Genomic DNA, 9960 nt, shown 5'->3' with positions numbered 1-9960 from the left:
GTTTCTGGTAGTGGGGGGTGTGTGTAGGCCGGGGGTGGGCCGACCGGCTTGGCTAAAGCCCAGTCGAAACGAGGGGGGGGGGGTTCACTTCCTTTTATCTAGTCTTTTCCCTTTTCTTGTTTTATTTTATAGAACTTGTTTAATTGTTTTCTTTTACTGATTTTCTTTTATTTCTTGAACTAGTTTTGTTTTATACATCGCAAAGTAAATTCCTAGTTTAGTGTCTCAACATCACCCACTGCCACAAAAAGTTTCGCCCAATATTAAGTTAGATTAGTATTTTGTAAAATATCAAGGGCACTTATTTAACCATTTCAACTACTGTTCTAATCATTTTAGAGTATTTAAGCCTTTTTTATAAAAGTGTGGTTTATTCACCAGACTAGCAAATTTTTGTCGTTTGAAAACTTTTGTTGTTTGCCTTTAATTCAAATTTGAATTTGGATCGGTTCTGAACTAACACGAGACTAGCAACATTAATTGTGGTGACGTGGAATCATTACCAGAGGGTTACTGTAGCTTAATTACCTGGGCATCACAGATTTGGATGAGATCAAGAAGAAAATTAATGAGCTATTGGAGAAGGAATACATTCGGCCAAGCTCGTCACCTTGGGGAGACCCAGTTCTTTTGGTAGAGAAGAAGGATGGAACCCTGAGAATGGTTGTGGATTATCGTTTGTTGAATGACGTGGCCATTAAGAACAAGTACCCTCTACCGACGATTAATGATTTATTTGATCAGCTAGTTGGATCCAAGGTATTCTCCAAGATCGATCTTCGATCAGGGTATCATCAGTTGAAGATCCGTGAAAAGGATATACCCAAAACAGCTTTCACCACCAGGTATGGTTTATATGAGTATACCATCATGTCATTCGGATTGACTAATGCCCCTGCATACTTCATGAATTTGATGAACAAGGTATTTATGGAATATCTGGACAAGTTTGTCGTGGTGTTCATCGATGATATATTGATTTTCTCCAAGAGCAAGGAAAAGCATAAGGAACATTTGCGTCTAGTTCTGCAGAAACTCCAAGAACATCAGTTTTATGCCAAGTTCAACAAATGTGAATTTTGGTTGAAGGAAGTCGGATTCCTCGGACATGTTATTTCAGGAAAAGGAATAGAAGTTGACCCCACCAAGGTTGTATCAGTCAGCGACTGGCAGTCACCCACCTTAGTCAAGGAGATCCGCAGTTTTCTCGGACTCGCAGGATATTATCGGAGGTTTATTGAGAATTTCTCCAAGATTGCCCAGCCCATGACTGAGCTGTTGAAGAAGGACACCAAGTACATTTAGACCGAGGATTGTGAAGCCAGTTTCCAGGAATTGAAGAAACGTTTGGTTACAGCCCCAGTGCTAATTTTGCCGGACATACACAAGGATTACCGGGTATATTGTGACGCTTCTCGTCAGGGACTCGGAGGAGTACTCATGCAGGAAGGAAAAATTGTAGCTTATACCTCCAGACAGTTCGATTCAGGTGTGATTGAACTTTGAATCTTTGCATCAATGTACTGTGTGTGCCAGCATGATCTTGGGATGGTACAGCTACACAGAGACTTGGCCGATTTTGGGTCGGGTCGCTACAACTAATCACTTTTTTGTACTTGTGCAAACAGGGGTGCTCAGCGCAATGCGAACTGCACAAAATGTTCATGAATACATCGAATCATTCATTTCCACCACAAGAAAGGAGGTGCTGATAAGGTCAAGGCATTGCAACATATAAGGGCGAAATCATACAAGCTACGCGCGAATTTGGTTGATTTTGGTGGAACTGCACAAAAAGAACAGCTGGTTTATTTAGCACGAGGTGCCATGTCAATGTCCATACTAATGGCAAACCCTGCCCATTCCACAATCGTAGGCATTTGATATTTTGGAATGGGACAACCTTGTCAAATTTTGCTCATTGATGTTAGCAAGAAGACATGCATTTGATATTTTCGAATGGGGCGCCCTTTGCTGTTAGCAGCGTTGACCGATTTTTCTTTATTCTTTAGTTGTGAAGTTAATATTGGCTCTGACATGTGAATCGTTGAGATGCATAATCATCGATTTTTTTGAATGTTCTCTATGAATTGCCAGGCCTGTGTGTTTGATTGCAATGTACAGGAATGCTAAAAAGCAGCTCAAACTCTTTGTACTCCTTCTATTCCTTTTTACTTTGCACATTGTGAAAATGCATACTTTTTTCTATAAGATTGGTCAAAGTAGAGATACTTTGACTGCAGACAAAACTTGTATGAAGACTAGAAAGGACTAGAGGGGGTAAATGTGAAATTGCTGCAAACGAGGTGATCACCCTGGGAATAATGGTAGTACGTATTGTTTTGCACGTTCATCCAGTGCCAGCGATACAAGAATTCGAACTAATCGAAATAAATTCATTCATACACGGTCGGATTTCATACAAACATGCCGGATTTCATTACATTGCATACATTCTTCAACTAAAAAGGGGTGTGCTGGAGGTATAATTAATTAACCGAAGCTACCCACGTGTGTCTGGCTGAGCCGGACAGAAGCTTCTTCTCTAGCGGACTGAGCTTTAGTGACTTAACTGCAGGTGCAGTTGCATAACTGACATGTGTCCCAGATGCATGTTGGGCCCACGTGTCAGTCAGCCAACTGCACCAGCAGTTAAGTAGAAGCAGCGTCCTTCTCCAACATCGCTCTCCGACTCCACGTCGCCACCAAGAAGCTAATCGTCCGTCAATGGTCAACCCACCTAGCTTGGCTTCAACCAGAGGGTAGCAGCGGTGGCCTTACTTGGACCCTAGCGGCAGCGACCTACCGTGTTCTACTCTTCCTCGTTTTTTGTGTGGCGCGGCCTCGTTGGCAGCGGGACGGGGCCTCAACGGAGCCGATGATGTCCTCTGTCTCGTTGTCGGCGGGGCGGCGCCTCGACAGAGCGGGGGAAATCCTCCCCCTTGTTGCCGGCAAGGTTGGGGCCTCGGTTGAGCCAGCGATGTCCTCTACCTCGTAGTTGGCGGGGCAGGGCCTCGATGGAGTAGGGCCTCCGCCTTGGTGCCGACGGGACGGGGCCTCGGCGGAGCCGGTGATGTCCACTGACTCCTTGCCGGCAGGGCGGCACCTCGGCGGAACGAGGGAAATCCCCCCCCTTGTTGCCGACAGGGTGGGGCCTCGGCTGAGCCGGCGATGTACTCTGCCTCGTTGTTGGCAGGGCGGGGCCTCGGCGGAGCCGCTGGTGTCCTCTGCCTCGTTGTTGGCGCCGTAGGGCCTCGACAAAGCAGGGCCTCATCGACGCCAGCGGAGCGGGGACTCGTCAGAGCTGGCATTGTCCTCTGCCTCGTCCTCGGTCTTGCCAAAAAGCGCCCCGCCCGCTTCATCGCCCTCTTTGTAGGCGGCCGCAGCCTCTGCCACCCGCATGCAGTACCACCAGTGCTCGAGGCGTCCCTCGCGGGCGGAGCGGTACAAGTCGAGCAGCCTCTTGCTCCGCCCGCTCCGTGGCGATCTGCTCCTCCGCCTGCAAGTGCTCTTGGAGGAGATGGTGGTTGTAGGCGGCGTTGGCCTGCTCCTCTCGGAACTGCTCCTCACGCTTCTGCCTCACTGTGTCCATGTATTGGGCACGGGCCTCGCCGATGGTCATGGTGCAATGCACCAGCAAGGATGGCGCGGAGGAGGGGGTTGGCGTCGGATCGTCGACTACCATGTTCTCCATTGGGACGTCGTCGTCCTCCGGCTGCCTGCCGGCCAGCTAGTCGGTAGCAATGGCTGTTGTAGGTGTCAAAACCATGCTATACTCGTCCAGTATACGGCACAACAGAGACACAGGCGCAGACATGCAGCAAGGACCCGTTGCAAGGATTCTTTTCAGATTAAGACCCTGCGTAAACCTTTTTTACTGTCTCTTGTTGTTACACATCCCCTGGTTTCTTACTATAACTGAGGAGGAGGCTGGCGTTTTGGCATCGGCCGCATCAGAAATTTTTGCCTGTACCTAGACACTAGGGGCTTAGGGCATTTGTTCTGCCCGTCTTCATAAAGACCGAATACCTTAGGGAGTGTTCGGCGTCTCGAGTTAGGCCTTACATGCATCAGCTCCGAATCATGTCTTTCCTCAAATGTTGGGTTTGCCCGGCTCCTGTGTTTTGCTGCCTTACGTTCCGCTCTATCGGCTAACGCGCACCAGGAGAACTACTGCGATTGTGCCCCGGTTCGCCCTGGTGAGCACCTCAGTAGAGAAAGCCGAAAACTGACTGTCATGATATAGTGTGAGACTGGTCAACCACTCGATGACCCACCGGAATGTTTAGAATTCCTCCGTATTAACGAAGGACCATTTCTTTGTCAGGCACATGCGTGCCCCGAATTCGGAGAGCGCGGTGCCCTTAGGGGCTATATAGTAGCCCCACCATCGAACCCCTATGGCTAAGTGAAAGTGATATAGCATTATAGTCCGGTTGCCTAGTTTGCTACGCTATCACCTCCTTCACAGGACCAAGACGTTGGATTAAGTGTGAAAATGTGCTTTTTTGCAAACACCCCCACACTATGTGTGTGGGGGCTGAAGCCGAAGACTGCCATCTTTCAGGTTATATACACATATAAATTAACGGCCGCACAGGAGGTAGCTCAATACTTGAATGCACAAGTATAAAAATGCCCTTATATTATATTGAAACATCGTTTCACAAATCATACATGTCATTTGAACATAATATCCTTCGAGCACTGCGTCTCTATTAAACGAGCGCCCTGCAGGACTTCCTCAAAATAGTGCTCGGCAGGTACTCGGCTTCTGTCCGAATCCCGAGATGCAACGTCGGTGGCCTTCATCTCTGCCCAGTATGTTTTGACACGGGCAAGAGCCATCCGCGCACCCTCTATGCATGCCGACCGCTTCATTGCATCGATATGCGGCACCGCACCAAGGAACTGCTGCACCAAGCCAAAATAACTCTTCGGCTCGGGCCCTTTCGGCCACAAATGATCCACGACATCCTTCATGGCAAGTCCGGACAACCTATTCAGCTCAGCCCATTCGGCCAAACGATCAGTCAATGGAAGCGGACGCTCTGGACTATGGAACTGCGACCAAAAAAGCTCTTCCATCCCGTGATCCTTTTGGCCTCGGAAGTGTGCGACCGCGTCTGCGGCACTCGCCGCCAAATCCAGATAGGCATCCTCCACACCCCACATCTAGCCCAACTGAGCATACTTCAGATCCGTGAACTTCCACCGCAGCAGAAAGGGCTTTCCAGCTGCGATATCCCCGGCTTGACGTAGCTCCTCCTTTATAGCTCTCATCGCAGAGCAGGCATCCTTCGCTTCGGTGATGGCCTTCTTCAAGTCCTCTTGCTCCGCTCGACGTTCTTTTTTAAGAAAATCGCAGCGGTCGGTAGCATTCTTCAACTTCCCGGCCATCTCGGCCATTTCCCCCCTGCTTCGGCAGTGAGCAGCCTGTTCGGCTTTTAGCTCTTCGACCGCCCTCAAGGCAGCCACATCACTTTTTCTGGCTTGCTCCTTGACTCGGGCTAGCTCCGCCCGAAGATTCTCCATAGCAGCGACACCATCTGCATAAAGGATACATGTGGTAAGGCATGGGCGTCAAGCTCCCTTACTGGGTGTCCGCGGAGAAGTTGCATACCTTGTGACTCGTCAAGCCACTTATTGACAAGCGCGATGTCCGCGTCCGCCGCATCAAGTTGCCGCTTTAGTTCGGCAAATTGATCAGTCCGGCTAGCCACCAGATGCTCCGCCACCTATATAGGACAGGCGATATATGAAAACTGAGATTATGATCCTCGGCGCGCTGTCACTCTCGACAGCGCACCGAGTCTCAGGGGCTACTATCTATACAGGGCGCATTCTATATGCAAAACTGTCAGAAGGTATATCATTTTCACGTACCTCAAACCCTGTCAGTAAACTTTGGACGGCTTCATGCAATCCGCTCTCAGCGGATGAAATCCTTTCAATCACCATACCCATTAGCGCACGGTGATCTTCTGAGATAGACGCTTGCCCGAGAAGATCCTTCAGCTGCTCCGACCGTACACCAGCTGGTGCTGGACCTCCCGGCCCCGCCGGACTCGGGAAAACCCTCCGTGACGACACCTCAGGGTCGTCCGCCCCGCATGACGGTGTGGGATATGGAGGCGTTTCGCTCTCCATCATCTCCGGACGAAGATCCCCCGAAGATGAGCTCTGCTGAGAAGGGCTGAGATCCGAACTACAAGGTAAAACTTCGGTTATCATCATAAATAAAAACAGGGATGTCCCTTATTACAAAACCCTCTTTTCTACTTACGGCTCGCTGGAGGGCCGATTCCCTTGGGGAAGTAGTGTGGCCGGGGCTTCTCCTGGCGCAGGACCCTCTGATGAAGATTTCTTCCCCCGCTTTGAGGCCTTGGCCTCCGGATCTTCGGAAGCGGTCCTATTCTCCCCCTGGAGGGAGGGATTATCGACCCCCCTTCCTGGAAAGCCTCCTTCGCGGAGGCAGTAGCCTCCTTGTCCCCCCCCTTTGCCCTCTTCCAAAGGCGCAGCCACCAGCATCTTGGTTAACACAGGATCCGGCATGGTCTCAGGGAGGGGGGCCGGACACCTTATTAGTTTTGCTTTCGCTATCCATTCCTATTCAAGGGACAGCTCTTTAGAGGGCAAGTTTATGATAAATGTACGGATAGCGTGTCCGGGCACAGGGCTACTTACTTGAGTATCCGGGCGATTGCAGCTCAGGCCTGCGTCCTCGGTCAAGTCCGGACACATCTCTTGTGATCTGAAGAACAGTTTATACATCTCCACGGGCGTCGCGCCCATGAAGTGTTGGAGAGCTCGTGGTCCCTCCAGATTAAATTCCCATAGGCGGAGGGGGCAATGTTTGCAGGGCAGAAGGCGCCGAATCAGCGTGACCTGCGCCACTACAACCAGATTGATCTCTCTCTCTTGGAGGTCTCGAATACGGCCCTGCAGCAGAGGAACGTCCTTGGACGGCCCCCAGTCGAGCCCTTTGTTGACCCATGACGCCAGGCGCTGTGGAGGACCCGGGCCGAAGGCAGGTGGCGCCACCCATTTGGTGCCCCTAGGAGTGGTGATGTAAAACCACTCCTGTTGCCATAAACCGAGCGCCTCTTGAAAAGAGCCCTCGGGCCAGGGAGCGTCAGCATTTTTGCTTATAATAGCCCCTCCGCAGTCTGTCTGCTGCCCCTTGATCATCTTCGGCTCCACTTTGAAGGTCTTGAGCCACAATCCGAAGTGAGGGGTAATGCGGAGGAAGGCTTCGCATACTACAATGAACAATGAGATGTGGAGGATGGACTCCGGATCCAAGTCGTGGAATTCAAGCCCATAATAAAACATGAGCCCCCTCATGAAAGGGTCCATCGGGAAGCCTAAACCCCGAAGGAAGTGAGACACGAACACCATGCTCTCACCAGGATCGGGAGTAGGAATAACCTGACCTTGGGCAGGCAGCCTATGCGAAATTTCGCCGGTTAGATACCTGGCGTCTCTCAGCTTTAGCACGTCTTTATTCGTGACGGAAGAAGGCATCCACCAGCCTTGCAGATCAGAGCCGGACATCATCGAAGGTCCGAAGCGCCTGAATCTGGAGCTTTGGGTGTTGGAACTCGAGGCGAGGGGCGAATTCGATTGAGATTGAAAGAAAGGAGCAGGCCTTGGTCTCGTTATAAAGAGGTTGAATACCAAGAGCCCTCCCCGTGGCCGTTTGGGACTCGCCTTCGATAGAGGGGGTGTGCCAACGGGCACGGTTGGGTTACCCACGCCCATTGTCGGTGTCAAAACCCGGCGGATCGCGGGTAGGGGGTCCCGAACTATGCATCTAGGCGGATGGTAACAGGAGACGAGGGACACGATGTTTTTACCCAGGTTCGGGCCCTCACGGTGGAGGTAAAACCCTACTCCTGCTTGATTAATATTGATGATATAGGTAGTACAAGAGTTGATCTACCACGAGATCAAGGAGGCTAAACCCTAGAAGCTAGCCTATGGTATGATTGTTGTTCGTCCTACGGACTAGAACCCTCCGGTTTATATAGACACCGGAGAGGGCTAGGGTTACACAGAGTCGATTACAATGGTAGGAGATCTACATATCCGTATCGCCAAGCTTGCCTTCCACGCCAAGGAAAGTCCCATCCGGACACGGGACAAAGTCTTCAATCTTGTATCTTCATAGTCTTGGAGTCCGGCCGATGGTGATCGTTCGGCTATCCGGACACCCCCTAGTCCAGGACTCCCTCAGTAGCCCCTGAACAAGGCTTCAATGACGACGAGTCCGGCGCGCATATTGTCTTTGGCATTGCCGGCCGGGTTCCTTCTCTGAATAATTCATAGAAGATTTTGAAAACAAGGATAGTGTCCGGCTCTACAAAATAAATTCCACATACCATAGTAGAGAGAATAATATTTACACAAGTTCAATCTGCTGACATATTTCGTGGCATGATGTCACACCACGGCTAAGCCTTTATTCGAATCGTTTTAACTTTTCCACCTCAGCACGTTTAGCGACGCGGTTTCCTTGGCACGTCCTGTCAAAGCAGAGATCGTGTCCCCTTATTCCGGGATTCTCATCAATACGGGCGTGGGGAACCCAACAGCGCCATTGATTGCGGCGCTTGGGAGATAAGCGAGTTTTACTGGGTTTGTGGGGACGCATAGTTTCGTCTGCTCATATATAAGGGGATAAGGATCCACCTTTTCACCTACGCCTTCTTCCTCCTTTGCTTATCCATCTCCGCGCACTCGAGCTCTAGCGCCCAGGTCCGCACATCTCACCTCAACCTTCTCCAACCATGTCCGGAGTGGGAGGCAAGTGGATGGCCTCCTCCGTCACGGAGGGGCACATCAAAAGGCTGCTCAAGGCCGGATATTTGTCCAGCGATATTACGCACTGGCTCCCTGATGAGGGGCAGCTCATCCCCACCCCTAGGCCCCATGAGAGGGTGGTGTTCCTTCCCCATTTCCTCCGCGGACTGGGCTTCCCCCTCCATCCATTTGTCCAGGGGCTCATGTTCTACTACGGCCTAGATTTCCATGATATGGCCCCCAATTTCATCCTTAACATTTCGGCGTTCATCGTCGTGTGCGAGGCCTTCCTCTACGTCCAGCCCCACTTCGGCATATGGCTAAAGACTTTTAATGTCAAGCCGAAGGTGGTGGGCGGCCGCCAAGCGGAGTGCGGAGGCGCCATGGTGGGCAAGATGCCCAACATTACATGGCTCGAGGGCGCCTTCTTGGAAATCATCAACGGGTGGCAAACGGGGTGGTTCTACATCACCGAGCGCGTGACCCTGAATGGGCAGCGGCCCCCGAATTCAGATCTGGTATCCCCACACGGCTCACCTCCTGGAAAGAGAAGGGCCTGACATGGGGCGATTCGGAGGAGCTGACCGGACTTCAATCCTGCGTCCAAACCCTAGTGAACAAGAAGCTCAAGCTTGTCAATGTAATCCAGGTCATGCTCATCCGCCGGATCCTCCCGTGCCAACAGCGGGCTTTCAATTTGTGGGGGTTTGATCCGGCACAGCACCCAACCCTGAGCAGGCTCTTCGACACTACGTACGAAGATTCCTGGCGGGTGCTGTTCAAGGGCGCCGAGGCTCCCTCATCCGCTACCGAAGATCGCGGATTCAGCTCGCAGCGTCAAGCCGGCGAGGTAAGCTTTTTTATCCTTTACGGGACACTTGCTTTCCATAGTTTGACTCTATGTGGGATCTAAAACTCCCATTACCCTTGATAGGCTTGGCAGAAGACGTCCGGGCAGGTTAACTGCCCGGCTCCCTTGCCCGAAGACCCAGCGGATGCCCGATTATCGGGACTGCTGGCCCTGGCGCCTTACGTGGTGCCGGAGAAGAAGGCCAAGAAGAAGGCCAGGAGAACTCGGAGGAGTTCCCGGCGCCAGGTGTTATCGGACTCATCGTCCGATGACTCCGAGGCGGACTCCTCCCACAAAGACAAGGA

Source organism: Triticum dicoccoides, chromosome 5B (assembly GCF_002162155.2).
Source record: "Triticum dicoccoides isolate Atlit2015 ecotype Zavitan chromosome 5B, WEW_v2.0, whole genome shotgun sequence".
Classification (NCBI taxonomy): domain Eukaryota; kingdom Viridiplantae; phylum Streptophyta; class Magnoliopsida; order Poales; family Poaceae; genus Triticum; species Triticum dicoccoides.
Note: the sequence above shows the minus strand (reverse complement) of the source record.